At 38.2% G+C, this 20895-nt stretch overlaps 1 pseudogene; it reads right to left on the bottom strand.

Moving 5' to 3' along the window:
• Positions 1 to 1966: 1966 nt before the first annotated feature.
• LOC132144155 (NLR family CARD domain-containing protein 3-like) lies at positions 1967 to 20158 on the bottom strand (annotated as a pseudogene).
• Between the last annotated feature and the right edge of the window lie 737 nt (positions 20159 to 20895).

Below are 20895 nucleotides of genomic sequence, written 5' to 3'. Positions count from 1 at the left end.
AACAACGTCAGGTACCATGGTTGAATCAACGTTGAATTACCTTTCGATTTTGCAAATTGGATCAACATTGATATTGTGAAATTGAAATCACAAAGTTGATTTACTCTTGAAATCGCGAAGCTGTTTAACTGTCTTACCTTCATCATGGATGAATTATGGTTGTTCTGTAGACCTGGGATTTAAATTGAATCAGGTGTTGATTTTGCAAAGTGAATCAACAGGGAATTTGTGTGTGTCAGAGATGCTGTAGAAGGACAGAGTGCAGGCTGACCAGTCCAGATACACTCCTACTCTATTAGAGGATAAAGGGAAGGGTATATTATTAGCACAACAGTACAGACTCCAGGATTTGTCATTGAAGCCTCCAATTTTAGTAATTTTTTAAATGAAATACTTTTTACTTTTACTTGAGTAGATTTTTTCTTTCCACCTCCGCTGTTTCCTAATTTATTCATCTTATATTGTAAAGTCATTTACAGTATGTGAAAATGTCCCACACATGAAGGATTTCTGTCCAGGTAAAGATGGAGGTGTGTATGTTCGTGACAGTGTGTTTGAATCAGACTCCTGAGTTCACAAGGAGAAAGACTTTGTCTGCTTCATGTCCAGCCTCCCTGGTGAGTCCTCAAAAACACTGATTGCTCAGATGAGATTGATTTATTGATTACATTTGGCTGTTCATTTTGTTCCCAATGTTCGGTAGAAGCTTTTAAAACAACTTAGTTTTCCTTTTGTTAATTATATTAGTTCAAGGTTGTTTCACACTCTGAAGAAGAACCTGACATGAAACTCAAAAGTTTCAAATGTTGCTTTGTACGTTATTGTATGACTTGCCAATTAATTAATTATCTCCACAGATGTCTGTGCATACAGGAAAAGTTTTTTCTTCAATTACATAGTGGATGTGTTCAGCACAAGCACTTTTATATATGAGATTATGGAGTTGTTCAGGAGGGTAAATTGTTTTTCTATATTCCCACTAAAGGTCAAAACAGTCTCTTTCATTTTATTCAGAATGAATGGGTTTGCTTCTTGTCACATTGAGAGATGATCTTTTCTTTGATAGATTGCCTCACGCATGGAGATTGACCCACATTTCAGAGGCAAGGAGAAACTACTGCCGTTTATTGAAAGGACGACCCTTGTAAAGAAATTCTACCTGTTCCCCGGACTCTAATGAAGTAAAATCAGTTTAGAGGAAGTACAGGGGAATGGGGTAAAACTATGTAGAAACATGAGCATACTTGATTAATCACAGAACATTAAAAGAATTGCCTTATATTTTAAGCTTTTTGAAATGTAGTTTAAATGTGCAGTTGAGGCTTTACCTAACTAAATATGGATGCATTTACATAATGATTTCATTGATTTATTTATTGATTAGTCATTTATATTTTATAATATTTTTCCATTGTTGTTTATTTTTTATGAGTGGTTTCAAGGGATATTTGTCTTAAGTAAGAGATCAGAGAATGTCTCCATTTAAAGGTTTTTAACATTAGTGTACATTGTTGTGAAGCAGTCATTTTCCATTGCTATTTTTTGTGGTATAATAAAAATAGTTAAAAATAGCTGGTCAGATATTTCAGTCTGAGCATTGCAGCAATGATTATCTAATAAACTCGACTCAGTCAACTTCTTTGCTGACAGAAGATTGTTAATAGAGTTTGGAGCACCAGAGAAAAACTTCTGGGTTTTAGATACAAGACAAACAGATATGTAACAAACTGAAATCTATATTTAGATGGACATAGTTGAAGTGTAATTAAATAAAAACTTACATTTGTAGTTTTATGTTTTTTTCCCTCTAGTCTGAAAAAAGACATGTTATGGAAGTAAAGTAGCCCAAAATCTCAAAATTTACTAGTGCATGAAAAACAATTATAAATTGTTTTATAAATAAATACAGTACAATAACTATAAATTATGATTCTTTTTTACTTAAACTGATCTAATTAAATTATATTTTCTTATATACTACACTATAGTCATATTACTATATTAACCATAATCTAAGGCAAGGCAAGTTTATTATATAGCACATTTCGTACACAATTGTTATTCAAAGTCCTTTACATAAAAAAAGGAAAATAATCATGAAAAATTATCATAAAAATAAAACAAGGAATTTAAAAACTTTGGAAATTATTTAAAAATTTGATTTAAAAATGAATTTAAGAGTGCAATCATGTGACTGCTTGGAAAACTGACAGCTTGTTTGTGATGTCTCCGTTGTGTCTTACAGCAAGTTGTTTAATCAGACACAAGAGACACTGAAGAATCAGCATAAACTGCAAATCCAGCATAGAGGGGTTCAGTGAATGTGGTGTTGAATGTGTGTAAGTGTGTGAGTGTGTGTGTGTCAGAGACACTGTAGAAGGACAGAGAGCCATCCGACCAGTCCAGATACACTCCTACTCTATTAGAGGATAAAGGGAAGGGTATATTATTGCTCACATTATTGTGCCATATAGTGAATTCATTAGCACAACAGTACAGACTCCAGGATTTGTCATTGTATCCAAACCAGCAATCACTCACTCCTTTCCTCCTGATGCCTTTATATGACACTACTATATCAGCCCCCTTCCCGCTCCATTCAGCCTCCCAGTAACAGCGTCCCGCCAGAGTCTCTTCACACAGAACCTGCTCACAGCTATCAAATCTCTCTGGATGATCAGGATACTGCTGTGGCTCTGTCACATGTATAATCTTCCTCTTCTCATCAGACAACATGAGTTGAGTGTTTATGGTGTTGGTATCCAGTGTGAGATCACATGCATCTGAAAACAACAAGAAATATACACAAAGGACAGTTTTAGATCGCTGTGTTGATGTGTGTTTGTGTTGGTGTGTGAACCCAGCTAGAAGTTTTTCATGTTCTGGGAATGTTTTCAGCGGCAAGTTTTATTTTAGTTCCCAGAATGTTCTTTTAAAAGTTAGGATAACATTCTCTAAAAACATTCTAGAAATGTCTATTGATAACATTGTTACAACATTATTCTCTAACATTCTAATAAAGCTTCCCATCACACTAGATGTGGACTGACATTGCACAGAAGTCAGATGTTGGTTGAAAGGTGTCAAACTCTAGCGTAAATAACTCCAAAAAAGCATTACCAACTGCACTTATTATAAACAAGATTTATTTATGTCATAAATGTATAAAACTTCTTATTGAGATTAACAGAGGTGTTGATGGTTTATTGAAAATGTCACCATTATGGTGATCGGTACTTAGGCAGTATGACTCTTTTCAATATTACCTTTTGTTTAGCTGCTGTAACTATATTTGTTACGGCGAAAACAGTGAGCATTAAAAAAAATCATCAGGTGATGTGGATTACTTGCTAATGTTAAAAATATCATGTAATGATTTGATCAACTGGTTGTATCTGGAGTCTAGTCTATGCTATTACTTTAATGTTAGTTACTGTAGCAAATGTGTTGCAATGCATAGGATCCTGCAGATTTATATCATATATATTTTTGTCTATTCTTTTTAAATTACTTTATTCATGAACCTCTTTATATCACATATTGCTTAGGCACACAGAGACCTCAAGAATTACTGTATGAATCTCAACAATGGTGACATGCTTCATGCCACAATGCATTCTGGGTGCCATGGATGAGTTTCGTATGACGTACCCAAAACACATTGCTGCATGAAGCATGTCACCATTGTTGAGATTCATACACTGAATCTTGATGTTTGTGTGACAAAGAAAAGGTTTTTTTTAATTCTTGAAAGTATATGCTTTATATTCAGCTGGGCCTCAGGCTGTTGAACAATTGAGTCACTTTAATAAATAATACACAACTTAAACCATACATTAGTTTGGGCGAAACCAAGCAACCAGACCACATACGTGATGATGTCTTATTCATCAGCAAGCAACCAGCATCATGCACATGTCCACTTGTTGTTTTTGCCATAATAAAGATTAGAGCAGCCAAAGAACTACTCTGACAAGTCAAGTATCAAATTTCACAACTAAAGCCAACACTTACCACCATTATGGTGACATCAAACTATTACTTGAAACAGACATCAACATCTAAACCTCTGCTTAAATCTTAATTAGAATGTTAGGGGATAATGTTCTAATAATGTTATTAATACACATTTTTAGAATGTTTTTATATAATGTTATCCTATCTTCTGAGAGAACATATTGGGAACATAAATAAAACTACCTGCTAAAAACATTGTTAGAACAATAGTATTGTTCTTAGAACATTTTTAGAACAAAAAAAATCTAGCTGGGATACTTGTTTAAATATACTTGTGAGGGCCAAACGTCCTAACAGTGAAATATTATGACAAAAATATATTATTAATCAGTAAGGACATTTTACTGGTCCTCAATAGTTAAAAAGGCTTATAAATTGGCCGAAACATATATTTACTTTGTAATATAAAAACATGTACGTTTCAGAACTCAATACTTTCTCATTAGTCTAAAATCAGCTTATATTCAAGACAGTCTGCCAAAACGCAACTTGTGGAATGTTCTACTCTATGCCTGTTTAGCCCTGCCCACTCTTTTGAGCATGTAGTGTTTACGAGAGAGGCGAACGTGCAGGTCCACACAGAAACCAAACGATAAAGACAGCTTTGAAGACGAGATGCTGTTCAGTGCCAATTTGTGGAAAGAATAGTTTTTGTATTGCCTTCCTTCTGATGCCAATGTTAGGAAAGTTTGGATAATCTTTATTTTTTATAAGTTTCAGACCACTTCCATTTCAACTCAGTCCTTTGTTTACTTCATTTTACCGCTGATTAGTTTAAAGTATGTTTAAAGTTTAACATGCACACTACACATTGACTAAAATTCAAAAAGTGAAAAAGCATAATAGGACCCCTTTACAAGGCACAATTCAATGCAGGATTTTCAAACAGATTGAAACTAAAAGACAAGCTCTGCCAGCTATATTGGATCTGACAGTGATATTTCAACAAAAGTGTGCACAACTGTTTTTATTACATGGTAACTATTTTACAGATCGTTTGATATGTATTGAGTTATTTATGTATGAGGAATGAATGTACGCTGTTAGCCAACCATAGCAGTTGACGTTTACTTCTGAGTCTACAGTTCTCTTTTCAAACAGAGCATTGTGATGAGGAGGTTGAAAAACAGGTCAGAAAATAGCCTATTACTTCTAAATAAGGTGTTTTTAATGTAAAGACCACAGAGAACAGCATAAAATAAAATAAAAAAATCTAGTGTTTTGCCCATCTTTCTGTAAGGGGTACAGTGGGTTTAGGGGTAGAGGTTGGGTTAGACTATAGAAAATATCATTGATCTGTTTTAAAATCAACGGATATCTATGCAATGTACATAATAATGTGGTCAAACAAATGTGTGTGTTTGTGTGTGTGTACAGTATGTGGGGTGGGGGTCAGAGAAAAGACCTACATTTTCTCAGTCCTGGTGTGATTCTTAAATGTTCTCCATTATCCACACTAGAAGGAGTCAAAAAGAAACCATGACAAATGACTGATACTGATAGCTGCAGAACTCCAAAGACACAAAAACCAACAGCACCCATAAGTTACTGAGGATAAATTCAAAACCAAGTGACTAAACACAAAATACATTTTTCAACCAGTTGTTAAAAAGCAAAAGTCTCCAAATATCAAAGTTAATGAATTTAATATGTTTCATTTTCATCTTATTTTATGTAGTTATTGCATCTTTATGTGGATAAACATTGTTTGTTATGTATTGAGAACATACTGAATGTTTTTTTTAATCTTTTATAGATATATATATATATATATATATATATATATATATATATATATATATATATATATATATATATATATATAAATGACAAATAAAATAAATAAAGTACCAGATTGTTTGCTCTTGAAATCTTTTTGAAATCTTTTTTCACCCAAGTTATACCACTTCATCATGGAACGATCAATTCTTTTCATTTTTGATATACCAACAGGGTGTGAGTCATAAGTCTTATAATGAATTATTTGACTGCAAATAACAGGATCCACATGTAGGCTACTGACAAGAAATGTAATATTTCTTGTGAAATTCTGCTTTTATATACAAAAGGGCCAACAAGTGCTAAGCATCTCTCGGGGAACTCCTTCAAGACTGTTGGAAGACCATTTCAGGTGACTACCTCTTGAAGCTCATCAAGAGAAAGCCAAGAGTGTGCAAAGCAGTAATCAAAGCAAAAGGTGGCTACTTTGAAGAACCTAGAATATGACATATTTTCAGCTGTTTCACACTTTTTTGTTATGTATATAATTCCATATATAATTCCACATGTGTTAATTCATAGTTTTGATGCCTTCAGTGTGAATCTACAATTTTCATAGTCATGAAAATAAAGAAAACTTTGACAAGCAGATAAGCGCAGTCATTGGGTCCAGCTTCTTCTCTCTTCGCTCTTTAACAAAATCTAATCTTTTCTCCCTAAGCACTCCATGGAGACTGCTATCCATGCTCTTATTACCTCTCGCCTGGACTATTGCAATTCCCTACACTTTGGTATATCTAAGTCCCAAACGTCACGCCTACAGGTCGTTCAAAACGCAGCGGCGAGATTTCTGAAGGGAAAGAGGAAATTTGATCATGCCACCCCCCTCCTAAGATCCCTTCACTAGCTTCCGATTCATTTTAGAATTGATTTAAAAATTTAACTACTGGTTTTTAAATCATTAAATGATTTAGCACCTTCTTATTTGTCCGATCTACTCCATCCCTACCTTCCCACTAGAGGCCTTAGATCCAAAGATAAGCTCCTCCTTCAGATTCCCACAACCCGGCTAAAATCGAGGGGTAACCGAGCCTTTGAAGTGGCCGGCCCAACACTGTGGAATAAGCTCCCACTCCATATTAGATCTGCCTCCACTTTGTCTGAGTTCAAATCATGTCTCAAAACTTATCTATTCTCGGTTGCTTTTAACTTATAAGAGTGTTCTATCATAAATTGTTTGCTACTATTTGTGTACTTTATAAGTGTTCTGTTTTAAACTATCTTGCTAACTTTAGAGTACTTAACCTTTTATTTTTCCTAACTTGTACAGCACTTTGGTCGGCCTGTGCCCGTTTTTATTTGTGCTTTATAAATAAACTGAACTTGAACTTGAAAACTCTTCTGGAAGGTGTGTCCAAACTCTTGGTCTGTACTGTATATATATACATATATATATATATATATATATATATATATATATATATTTGATCAATTGAACTTATAATAAAAGACAGTATATACTGTTATACTTTTACATAAAAATTATTTCAAAATAGATTTCATCCATTGACATCCATGCCAACATACCCACACCTTGTTCTACGTGCACCTCACATAACAGCCTATTGCACTTAACTTACTGTTCATATTTTAAAAAAATATATCTGCAAAAATGCAAATTAGGCATGTACATAATATAAACTGCACATAAGCCTACTGACTGTGATTTACAATCATGTAAATGTAATTGTGTTTAAAAAAAAATGGGTAGCCTACTGAACAACCATAAACTGTTGAAGCACTTGATCAGTTTTCTTAATGCTATCTTGAACGTTCTATGGTGTAACTTGGGTTGAAAGTTATTGCTTATGAAAAGTTTTGCAGGGCAAATAGCATGGGATTTTTAAAAATGTATTTATTTTATTCTTCTTTTTTAATTGAATATCAAAATATAAAACAAACCAGTAAGTTCTTAATCAGACACAGATATTAGGTCAATAAATAATAAACAGGAGCAGAAACATCCAGTTCAGAATGAGCTGAAGGCTTCTCTTGTTTCACAGAAAAGAGAAAAACCGAGACAGTCTAACCCTTGTTTACATTGCACACGTCTGTGATGCATTACAGCTCAGATGAGGTTTTATTTATTACAAGGAGCATTTCAGAAGCTAAGTAACTATATATTTATTTTGTCGCGAGATAAAGATTTGTGGTATTATGGAATAATAGTGTAATAGTTTTGGAAGTATCAGGAGGTGACGTCTGTATAAGAGGCGTGGTTAGCGAATGTGGTTGTTATGTTATGTTCGAGCACACTAGGGGATGGCTGTAGTACCGAGTTGCTAAATAAAGACAGTCACCGATTACGTCGTTGTACAAACCTCTTTTATAAATAACTTGACATGGTGTCAGAACGGGACGACTTGTAAGCGGAAGAGGAAAAGAAAAGTGTAACGTTATCATTTGGCGGAGGAATGGGAGACGAGCCGGTTGATATGGCGCAACCTACACCAACTGCTACGTTCACAATACAACCTCCAGAGCCATTCGATTTTACCAAGCCTCATGAATGGGAGCGTTGGATTAGGAGATTTGACCGCTTTCGGCTTGCAAGCAATTTAAACGCAACCTCGGAAGAAAAAAAGAATGTAATATATGAAAGAGCCAAGTTCAATCAGCGTGTGCAACTGCCGGGAGAAACGGTGGATTCCTTTATCACTGCTCTATACGGATTAGCTGAATATTGCAATTATGGACCGCTACAAAAGGAGCTGATACGCGACAGGTTAGTGGTCGGGCTGAGAAACGTCTCATTGTCCGAAAAGCTACAGCTAGACAGAGACTTAACACTTGAAACTGCTATAACAAAAACAAGGCAGTTTGAAGAGGTTAGACGACAGCAGTGTGACTTAAGAGGAGAAAATGGTGGTGCTAGCAAATGCTCCAATGTTGATGCTGTGCATGCTAACAATTACAGAAAACCCAAATTTCCCTCAAAGCCTCAGCCACAAGCACAAACACCAGGCAAATATAAACCTAATGCACAGCCACAGCAAGGTTCAAAGGCCTGTTATAGATGTGGGAAAATGTCGTCACATGGAAAATCAGAATGCCCTGCTGCAGATGCTGTGTGTCACAACTGTGGCAAAATTGGACATTATGGCAAAGTGTGCAGAAACGCTGCAAAATCTCTGAATGCTGTTACTACAGAAGATGAAGAGAGTTTTTTTGGGGAGCCGTGGACCCTGGAAAAGACCCGTGGACAGTGCAGTTACAAGTAAGACAAAAAAAAGTGTGTTTTAAAATTGATACTGGTGCTGATGTCACCGCCCTGCCAGCCGAGGTGTACTATGACATTACAGGAGGACCTGATGTGAAGCGCCTGGCAGTGTCGACACGCCCATTGTTTGGGCCAGGTGGCAATGTGCTCTCTCTCCTAGGTGTAGCCAGAGAAAAAAAAAGACAGCCACAGAGGACATTTATGTTGTAAAAGACCTACACACTGCATTGCGGGGAAGGCCTGCTATAAAACAGCTTCAGCTTGTGTGCAGGGTTGACAGCATCACCATGGAATTTGTGAAACAACAGTATCCGAAGCTGTGTAGCGGCCTGGGTCTTGTTCGGCGGCCATACTCATTAAAGCCAGAGGCTGTTCCCTTCTCTCTACACGCACCACACAGAGTCCCTCTGCCGCTTATTGGAAAAGTGAAGGAGGAGATTGACCGTATGGAGAGGATGGGCGTAATCACAAAGATTGAGGAGCCGACTGCTTGGCGCACCGGGATGGTGTTGGTGCCGAAAAAAGCAGGTACTGTCCGCATTTGTGTGGATTTCACAAGGATGAATGAATCAGTTTGCAGAGAAAAGTTTATCCTGCCTTCTGTTGAACACACTCTGGGCATGCTAGCTGGCACAACAGTATTTAGCAAATTATATGCCAATATGGGTTTTTGGCAAGTACCATTGACAAAAGAGTCTGCCAAATACACCACCTTCATCACGCCCTTTGGGCGCTATTATTTCAACCGGCTACCCTTTGGCATAGCTTCAGCCCCCGAGCACTTTCAAAGGATGATGATGACAGAAGTGACAGGTGGCCTGGAGGGAGTACTGTGTCACATGGATGACATCCTGGTCTGGGGACAGACGCAGGACGAGCATGATGTGCGGGCTACATAAGGTGTTAGAGAAGGCACAAAAGGCCGGCATTACGCTCAACATGGACAAATGTGAGCTCACACGCCATACAGTCAAATTCCTGGGTCATATGATTTCAGCAGATGGAGTGAAGCCAGATCCGGAGAAGACGAGAGCTGTGCAAGAGATGGACGCACCCAAAAATGTCAGCGAACTCAGAAGTTTTCTGGGCATGGTCAATCAGCTGGGCCGCTTCTTGCCTAAACTGGTCGAAAAAGACAATGTGCTAAGAGACCTGCTGTCTAAAAAGAACCACTGGTACTGGGGGACAGAACAGCAGGCCTCCTTTGACCAGTTAAAAACAGAGCTGTCATCCACACCAGTGCTTGCACTATACAACCCAAACAGTGCACTAAAAATCTCGGCTGATGCCTCTTCCTTTGGCCTGGGTGCAGTCCTGTTGCAGAAGAGCGATGCGTCCAGGTCAATGACACCAACAGAGCAGCGTTATGCTCAAGTAGAGAAGGAGGCATTAGCTGCAATGTGGGCTTGTGAAAGGTTCAGCTGTTTCATCCTGGGAAGACCATTCAAACTGGAAACTGACCATAAGCCGTTAGTGAGTCTGCTGGGCGGCAAGGCCCTGGATGACCTCCCACCAAGAATCCAAAGATTTAAATGCGACTCATGAGGTACAATTATTCAGTCAATCATGTCCCTGGCAAAAGCCTGTGGACAGCCGACACCTTGTCGCGTGCTCCTCTAAGAACCGCAGGAGCACACACAGAAACAAGCCTACTAGAGGACACCAACATCTATGTAGACTCTGTCATCAGCAACATTCCTGTCAGTGGAGATTATCTGAGCAGCTTACGCGAGCACCTAAAGGCAGACAGCACATGCTCTGCGCTGATGGAGTACTGCACAGACGGCTGGCCTGACAAAAGCCAATTGCAGGGAGCGCTGAGACATTACTGGCCTGATAGAGCAGTGCTGACTGTGCATGATGGACTGCTGCTGCGGGGCACAAGGCTTGTCATCCCATTCGCCTTACAAGGGGATGTGCTGCAGAGACTACATGAGGGACACCTGGGGGTGACAAAATGTAGAGGCCGGGCCAAACAGACAGTTTGGTGCCCAGGGCTCAGTAGCCAGCTGAATGACATGGTACTGAAATGTAGAACCTGCATTCAGGAGAGAAAGAATGTCAAAGAGCCGTTGATACCAACGGAGATGCCGGACAGGCCTTGGCAAACTTTGGGAGCTGACCTGTTCATGCTGAAAGGCAAGACCTATCTCCTATTAGTAGATTATTTCTCAAGGTATGTGGAAACTGCCCTGCTGTCACCCACAAGGTCCACAGATGTGGTGGTGCACCTGAAATCCATATTTTCTCGTCATGGGATTTGTGAATTCCTTAAAAGTGACAATGGCCCCCAGTTCTCTGGTAGCCACTTTAAAGCCTTTGCAGCAGACTATGGCTTTGTGCACATCACGAGCAGCCCCAAGTTTCCCCAAAGCAATGGGGAGGCGGAACGCGCGGTACAATCTGTGAAAAACCTGCTAACAAAGGCATCAGACCCATACCTTGCTTTGCTGGCCTACAGAGCAACCCCTCTACAGAACGGCCATAGCCCAGCCGAGCTGTTGATGGAGCAGCGCCTCCGCACTACAGTTCCTGCCCTTCCAACCCTGCTGAATCCAGTTCTGCCCGATTACAAATTGCTGGAGGCCAAAGAAAGGGAAAAGAGGGGGAACGATTCAAAATTCTTCAACAAGAGACACGGCGCAAGAAATCTAGAGCCACTCGTACCTGGGGATAATGTGTGGATCACCGATGCACGAGTCCAGGGCACTGTGCTATCTACACACAACACCCCTCGCTCTTATATCGTCCAGGTGCCTCAGGGCACACTGAGGAGGAACCGGCATCACTTGGTGCCACTGCAGACCAACAGTGGGGTAAGTGACGCTGATAAGCCACTAGTGGGAGAAAATCCACCAGTGACAACATCACCAGAGCCAGCTCCACCAGTAGTAACATCACCCAGCAGAGAGGGTCCCACCACAGAGACTGTGCGGACCAGGTGTAGGGAGAGAGGTTATAAAGCCGCAGAGACTTGATTTGTAAAAAAAAAAAAAAGAAAAAAAGAGTGGGATTGTGAAATTGTTCTGCTTTACTGTTTACATTTGCCTGAAACCTGAGAGTTTAAGTTTTGAAGAACACAGCCTGCTAAAGTAATAGTTCAGAGTATGGTAAGTTGTAAGTTATTTATTTCTGTTTTGCGTGCTTGAATCAGGAAAAGGTCTTCCAGCAAAAGGGCAGAATAAACCCCTTAAGACCTGCAGAGACAAAGGTAGTCCACCCTTTGTTCTCAAAGAAAGGGAGATGTGGTATTATGGAATAATAGTGTAATAGTTTTGGAAGTAAGAGGAGGTGACGTCTGTATAAGAGGCGTGGTCAGCGAATGTGGTTGTTATGTTATGTTCGAGCACACTAGGGGATGGCTGTAGTACCGAGTTGCTAAATAAAGACAGTCACCGATTACGTCGTTGTACGAACCTCTTTTATAAATAACTTGACAGATTTACCTGTCCAATGTTGTTTTCCGTGTTTTTTTTTTTTTTTTTTTTTTTTTTTTTTTGGTTAAGTTGACTAAATGGTTATGTTTTGTCCGGTTTAATTGTTTGTTGTTGTTTTTATTGCTATGTCCTACTTTGTTGTGCTTGTTGTCAAAAATAGACTAGGTGCCTATCTTTAGCAGAGCAGTGCGAAGAGTTGCTTCTGAAATAGATGGCGCAGCATGGCTGGTATAAACACAAGCATTGATTAGAAGGACCGAAATCAGCTCCGGCAGCCATGACAGAGATGTTTGCATAGAAGGCCTACTGTATGTGTATACATACTAACCAACGACGCTGATTATCAGTACTAGTGATCTTGTGTAAAATCCATTATTACCCCACATACTTGAGTATGTGTAGTTTATAATTTGTATCCTCCAGTTTGTGTTTGAGCAGCTGGACTCCTGATGGTCCTGGGTGATTGTAGCTCAGATCCAGCTCTCTCAGATGTGAGGGGTTTGAACTCAGAGCTGAAGACAAATAACCACAGCCTTCCTCTGTCACCATACAGCCAGACAACCTAGAGATGGATACATAACACACACACACACACACACACACACACACACACACACACACACACACATGTACGCACACACCCACCCACCCACCCACCCACACACACACACACACACACACACACACACACACACACACACACACACACACACACACACACACACACACATATCAGATAATCTACACAACAGGAAATTAAATAAGACATTAAGGGCCTGTCCACACGAAGCAAGAGCTTTCCCTATCCAATCTTTTTTCCTCTTGTTCTAAAAAAACCCCTGTAAATACGGCATTGCCTCAAATATATGCATACACAGAAAACCACTGAAACCAACTCAAAACGATGTAGTATACATGCCATACCAGTACATGGTGCTGTAATTCTGCCACAGAGACACACTAAAAATGGAGAAAAAGACTTCAAGCATGCACATGTGAATGGGCACTTAGAAGTGACAGTGCTACAATTAGGAAAACTAACAGTGAATTTACGGTTAATTTTAAAGTTCTTTACCATCATCTATATAACAGTATGTTACTGTAAAAAATATTCACGCTTATGGATTTTAGTTATGTTTTTTCCTGTCCCTATTCTCCTGCCTTGTTTAGTTTCAGTGACCTAGTTTCCCATGTTGTCTTGATAATAATTTTTGATTTAAATCAACAGTCCCTAGCTTACTTTAGTATGTATACTCCCTCTTCTGTTCTAGTCATTTACCAGTTATTTGATATGTTTTGTGTGCGCCTTTGGGCTGGGACAGAATATCATTCTGTTCACCTGTTTTAATTAAAGGGATAGTTCACCCAAAAAAAGAAACATCATTACAGTGATTTAAATTACGTGATATTAGCGTAGCACGAGACGTTTAAACTAATATCACGTAATTTAAATCACTGTAATGATGTTTCTTTTCTCAACAATCCTCAGTGCTGAAAGTGAACACTTGGTGCTGATTGGCTAATTCTTTTTACCAATGGAGGCACGAGAGCTCAACTCTCCCCGACCTCCCCCTCACCTTCTCTATCACTTAGTGGTTGTAATTGCATCAGCAGATTCGGCACATTTGCAATAGAAATGCAGCGCTCTCCAACTTCAGTAACATGTGGTATTACAGCTGTGAAATTACAAACCAAAAATACACATTCTGAGATATGAACTGAAATGAATTGTGAATATTATTAACAGTAACTAGTCCTCCTCCTATTTCCACCTCAAAATTTTGGGTAAGCCGTGCCTCCTCCCCCGATGAGCTGCCACTGCTGCTAACACAGAACATACTTGTGTGCCCTTTGATGCGAATGTAAACATACATTGTTTATGTCCAATTCAAAGCAAGCACATGTGTTGTGCTACTCTCCAAAATGGCACTATAGGGTGACATGGAGGAGATGAATTGTTGAATGAAATTGTTATTTTTTATTTTTTTTTTGCACAAAAAGTATTCTCGTAGCTTCCTAAAATTATGGCTGAACCACTTACATCACTTGGACTATTTTACAAATGTCCTTGCACTGTTTCTGTGCCTTGATCATGGTAGTAAACATGCTGTCTATGGAGGGTCTGATGTGGTTTTATGTCTTTTATATCTGTTTGCCTGTATGTTACATGTCTTCTGCGTATGTCCAATAAACACACTATGAGACTTTATTTCATGAACCGAATTCTCTTTTACTGTCTAACTTCTATACAGATTCACATGAACCTCTCAGACATAAGCAATAAATCGATCACACTTCAAACACCGAAGCCCACTTAATCTACACAGAGTGTCTCACTCAAATCCACCACAGGGAAAATATCTTAATATGTGTTCCAAAGATGAACAAAGGTCTTACGGGTTTGGAACGACATGAGGGTGAGTAATTTATGACAGAATTTTCATTTTTGGATGAACTATCCCTTTAAGTCATTAGTCCCTTCCATTATTATTTTTTTAATGACTACTAAAAATATAAGGCAGACTTGGACTCTTGGATTTTGCACATTGCTCAGTTTGTTTGTATCTAGGGTATCATATCACTGGCTATGCATCGAGATGTGTATCGCCTCAGCCTCATTTATGAAAATGCACAACCCTTTAATACAGTCCACTTGGCAGAGAGAATGAAAACACTGATAAACACCTGATGTTAACAAGCAGATTCATTCGAGAAAAATAAACAAGCAAGAACTGCAACTTACTTCCTGCCTTAGCCTTCACTTATTACTACTCAGACTAACTGTATTTCTGTCAGACATCTACAGAAGTTCTTACTGAGAATTACAGAGGTTTAGAGATTAATGTTGTTTTACTGAATAATAATCTTCTTGTTAACAGCAGGTGTTCATCAATGTATGAATTCACTTTTTTGTTTTCATTCACTCCTTCAAGTTGACTCTATTATTGAACTAATGTGGGGAATAATGAATGAGTGTATCGGTTGTGTTTTGACTTTGAGTGCTGTTAATTCACAATATAATGTGGTAGCCTACAGTCTTGAAAACAAATATTACCCAGAATGCACTGTTTTATGGCACATTACTGTTTTAATGGAAAACAATATTTTACTGTAAAAATGTCAATGTTTTTTAAACCATTTTTTAAGTGTATTCTTGACTCATAAATGTGCCTGGTTTAATGTCCTAGGTCCATGATTTTTATCAGCTATTACAACAGTGTCGGTTAATAATTATCTATGCTCAAGAGAGTGGTTTTCATAGGTAGTTTTTGCAGCAGTGTATTTATAATGAATGTAATGACTGTTAGAATGAAAGTTTATCCAGACACTTCTTTTTACCAACTGTGCTCAAAAAATCATAGACTCTCAAATTCTCTAATGTAGGCTACACAGGAAAGGTCAAAAGGATCTGAAAAGTTATGAAGATAAGTCTGCAGTTTATACTGTGAATAAACATAAAATAGTTTTGTTTGGACAATTTTGAGAAAATATGGTGAAAGCAGTATTAGAGAAATGAATAAGATTATTTCAAATTATTTATTTATTTATTTATTCATTTATTTATTATTATTTTAGAGGTAAAATGTGTAGACATCCAGAATAAATGCCATTTCATTAAAAAGCTGGAAAAATATGTGCAATTGTTTAGCTGTTGACAGCAGGAATGCATTATTTTGACAGTGTGTTACATTTAACAATTTCAGAGCATTCACGATATCCAAGATCAAATTAGAAATACCTCAGTCTCTCCAGCTGACAGTTTGTACTCTTCAATCCATCAGAGAGCAGTTTTACTCCTGAATCCTGTAGGTCATTGTTACTCAGATCCAGCTCTCTCAGGACACAATTCGAGGATTGTAGAGCTGATGACACAGTTTCACAATGCTGACCTGAGAGATTACAACCAGCAAAACTGAAAAAGAGAGCAACACAAGCATTAAATTATTAAACCCCTTCTGCAACTGTCACTTCAAAAACATTTACAGAACATTCATTTTAGTTAAATGTATTCTAAAACTATGAAAATTAAACCCAAGCTAAATTATTTTCACAACAATACAGAAAGTAATTCTAATTAGAAAGGACTCACTATAAATCATGGATTAAACACTCACAGAGCTTTTCTGCAGTTGATCACAGCTGATATCAGTCTTCTTCTCCCTTCATCTGATGTGTTGTATTTCTTGAGGTCCAGCTCATCCAGTGGCTCCTCTGACATCTGAAGCATGTAGGAGATTGTTGAGCAGTGAGCAGGAGAGAGTTTCTTCTCTGGGTGTTTGTCTGATTTCACAAACTCCTGAATCTCTCTGGACAGAGTCTGATCTTTCACTTCCAGCAGACAGAGGAACAGATTGATGGATCTATCAGTGGAGAGTTCATGTCCATCCTTGATCTTCTCTTTAATGTACTGTGTGGTTCTCCTGATGCTCTCTGAGCTGTTCTCTGTGTGTGTTAGTAGATCCTGTAAGAGTCTCTGATTGGACTCCAGTGAGATGCCCAGAAGGAACCTCAGAAACAGATCCAGCTGTCCATTCACACTCTCAACAGATTTATCTACTGCTCTTTTATGCAAATTTTGCAGTGAATCTAATAATGCTTCTGTATTGCTGCTTATGTGAAAGTAAAACACATAGAAAGCAGCAAGAAACTCCTGAACGCTCAGATGAATGAAGCTGTAGACCTTTCTCTGATGAATCACAGACTCCTCCTTAAAGATCTCAGTGCAAATCCCAGAATACACTGAGGCATCAGTGACGTCTATCCCGCTCTCAATCAGGTCCTCCTCATAGAACATCACATTACCCTTCATCAGCTGTTTGAAAGCCACTTCAGCAAGTTTCACAATCACTTCTCTGTTGGACGGCAGGAGTTTCTCTGGATCTCTCTCTTCATACTTCTGGTTCCTCATGTTGATCTGAATCAGCAGGAAGTGGATGTACATTTCAGTCAGAGTTTGAGGGATTTCTGCTCTCAGATCTTCTTCGAGGAGCTTCTGAAGCACAGTGGATGAGATCCAGCAGAAGACGGGGATGTGGCACATGATGTGGAGGCTTCTTGCTCTTCTGATGTGTGAGATGATTCTGCTGGCTTGATGCTGGTCACTGATTATCTTTCTGAAGTATTCCTCCTTCTGAGGCTCAGTGAATCCCTGAATTTCTGTCAGACGGTGGATGTATTTGGAGGGGATCTGATTGGCTGCTGCTGGTCTGGAGGTGATCCAGATGAGAGCAGAGGGAAGCAGCTCTCCTTTCATGAGGTTTGACATCAACACAGCCACTGATGAAGTCTCAGTCACATCACAAACTTTCTGAGCGTCTGAAAACATCAGTGTGATTCTGCTTCCTCCAGACCATCAAAGATGAACGCAACTTTACACTCCTCATAAATCTGTGAGTCCAGATCTTGAAGTTCAGGATGAAAGTCAAGCAGAAGTCTGTGAAGACTGTACTGATGATCTCGGATCAAGTTCAGCTCTCGAAATGGAAGCACAAACATGAAATCTACATCCTGATTGGCTCTTCCCTCAGCCCAGTCCAGAATGAACTTCTGCACAGAGACAGTTTTTCCGATTCCAGCGATGCCTTTAGTAAGAACAGTCTTGATCTGCTCTTTCTCTTCACATCCTGGTTCAGCGGAGGCTTTAAAGATGTCATTGCAGTAGATTGGAGTGTCTTGTGAGTTTTGTTTTCTGGCTGTTTTCTCCATCTGTAAAACTTCATGTTCTTCATTCACTCCTTCACTTTCTCCCTCTATGATGTAGAGCTGTGTGTAGATCCTGTTCAAGAGGGTCTGTGTCTCTTTTTGTTTGTTTCCCTCAAATAAACTCTCAAACCTGTTCTTCATGCTGGTTTTGTATTGTTCTTTGATTCTCTGTAGTTCTCCAGTCTCCAGCATATTTTTTTGCAGGACATCTTCAGTTCTTTCCTGCATGATGTGAGTCTGAAAGTGTGATGAAGAGGATGGCACAGATCTGATCAGCTCATATGTCTCTTCTCTGATGAAAAAAAAAGAAAAAAGCAGCAAAGATTACATTAATTTTAGGAGACCTGCAGAGATATAGCATTTACAGGATCTGATTTTTACTCCCTTCTTTGAGGTGCACCCCTTGTGTTGTTGGAGTACATGCAATGGTATTTCATGTATATACTAAATTAAATTAGCAACTGCATGTTTATACAAACAAGGAGTCAGATGTCCATCACTGAATGCAAAGGGTTGCCTCATGGATCTATTGCTCTTCATAGACAGACTGGGTTCTGGAGACTATGCTCTTTATTTCCTGATGATAGTAAACTATTACAGCACTATTCTAAATGCACTTTAAATTTACATTTATTTATCTATTACTCATTTTTGTAAATATAATAATATCATAGTATAAAATTATCAAATATCCCTTCTTGAAAGTTGCAAGGGACTTTCTGGGAAGGTTGGTGGGATCATTCCACTAATTAGAAACAGTGACAGTTTAAGTTAAAGAATGTAATTTTGTGTCTCTCTGTGATGATAACATGAGGCACCACTCAACAAAGGCCATCTTCTGGACAGTCACCTAGGACAAAAGTATCTGCTAAATGCAAGAATGATGTCTCACCTGGAGTCAGAGGCTACTGGTCCATCACTGATTTCTCAGGGATTGATCACTCTTCGCAGACACAGAGCTTGATCCAGAAGATGGAGAGGCACCCATTTTAGAGGCAATGTCCTAATATTTTCTCTTGATATAGAGACTTTCAAAGTCACTTTCCTTCCACTTGCTTAAAGAAAGAAAGAAAGAAAGTTGAGTAATTGGTTTCAGATCTCTTATGGGGATTTTTTTGATTACGTACAGACATACAAAATCACATGGCAAAACCACATTGTCTGCAAGAAAGGAACTGATACTTTGAGGATTGTACAAATAATCCATTGGAACTTGGCCTTCTTTACATGATTTATCATTTATTTAGTAATTTGTTCATTTTAATTTTTCAGTTATTATCATGTTTCAGTTTCCTGTCAGTCTTTTATGTAAGACTCTAGTAGATGCTACATGTTATTAATATAAAACCAGGTAGTCAGAGAGATAAAAAAGATCTAAGTATTTATATAATAAATTAATAGTAATAATAAAATGTTATTTATAGCATCATACATTGTCTATATAGAGATTAAAAAACATAGTTATTTATGAAATCTTATAAATAGGTTTCCATTTAGCATCAAGAGTTCTGTTATTGTTACAATCCAAGGAACTGTAATCTGTTAATCATATAAAAAATTTACATGATGGTTTTCATCAACAAATTTTATAATGTATTTTGTATTAATGTATAATGTATATATATATATATATATATATATATATATATATATATATATATATATATATATATATATATACCAAAGATATGAGGAAACCTAAGTAAATATCAGAAGTAATTTTCACTTTCATTGCCAATGTTTTTATAATTTTGGACAGAGCTGTTCACCGATGATTAAACTCACATGTAAAGAAAAGCAAAAATATATTATATGATTACATTAATATATTAAGAATAAGTTCTGAACTTACCACATAATATGTGACTGTTTAAATTTCCAGTGTCAACAGATTTAAAGCCTCAAAATATACAAAAAAATACTTCTTTTTAAACTTTTGTTTCTAGGGTGAAATCCAGTCACAAATGGACACTGCAGGAAGGGGAAGCATCATGAAGAGTCATGTGTCTCATGCTGCTGTCTGAACCTGAATAACACAGTTACACAATTCTGAAGAGCCTGTGAATGATAATGAGAACACGCCACTGATATGAACTACAAACACACTAATTATGAATGATGACTTACTCTATATACACTGTGTGTGTGTGTATCCCATAGACAGTAAAAAAAATGGACACAGTGACCCCACTGGATTCAACTGAGACAAGTGAAGTCAATTAGAAGCACGCACTTCCTGGGGGTTGAGCGTACTGCACAGACTCAAACAGAGCTTGATGACGTAAATGTCATGTGAGCAACCTGTCTGACAATTGTAAGTCTTCTAATCGCTGTGCCAAGAGAAATCTGAATCACCCACCGAATCTTGCAGACGTTGTTGAATAATTTTGTCCCATTGCTTTTATGGACTCTCTATGGGCTTTTCCCTTGATTTCATGCCTCCACATCCCCCCGATAGCCTCATAGAAAGTAAAAGATTGCCTGCAAGCTTCTCCTCCTATCCATACAGTAATTTCTCTAACTGTGCGACAGCGAGTCGCAGGTTATGATGCAATCGTTAGCCTATTTTTACAAAAACTGCTTCTACGGGGCCACAACGTAAGATACAAGGTAATGGCGCCTTTTATACATTTTCATGTTTCTTTAGAAAAATAATGAATGGACAAATGGAGTCTTTAAACGCCTCAGATGTAAAGTTATTCCCTGTCAAAGTGACGCCAAAATGAATGGGAGTCAATG

The sequence above is a fragment of the Carassius carassius genome, chromosome 7, assembly GCF_963082965.1.
Source record: "Carassius carassius chromosome 7, fCarCar2.1, whole genome shotgun sequence".
Classification (NCBI taxonomy): domain Eukaryota; kingdom Metazoa; phylum Chordata; class Actinopteri; order Cypriniformes; family Cyprinidae; genus Carassius; species Carassius carassius.
The sequence above is the reverse complement of the archived record's forward strand: the minus strand, read 5'-3'. Positions and strand labels throughout refer to the sequence as shown.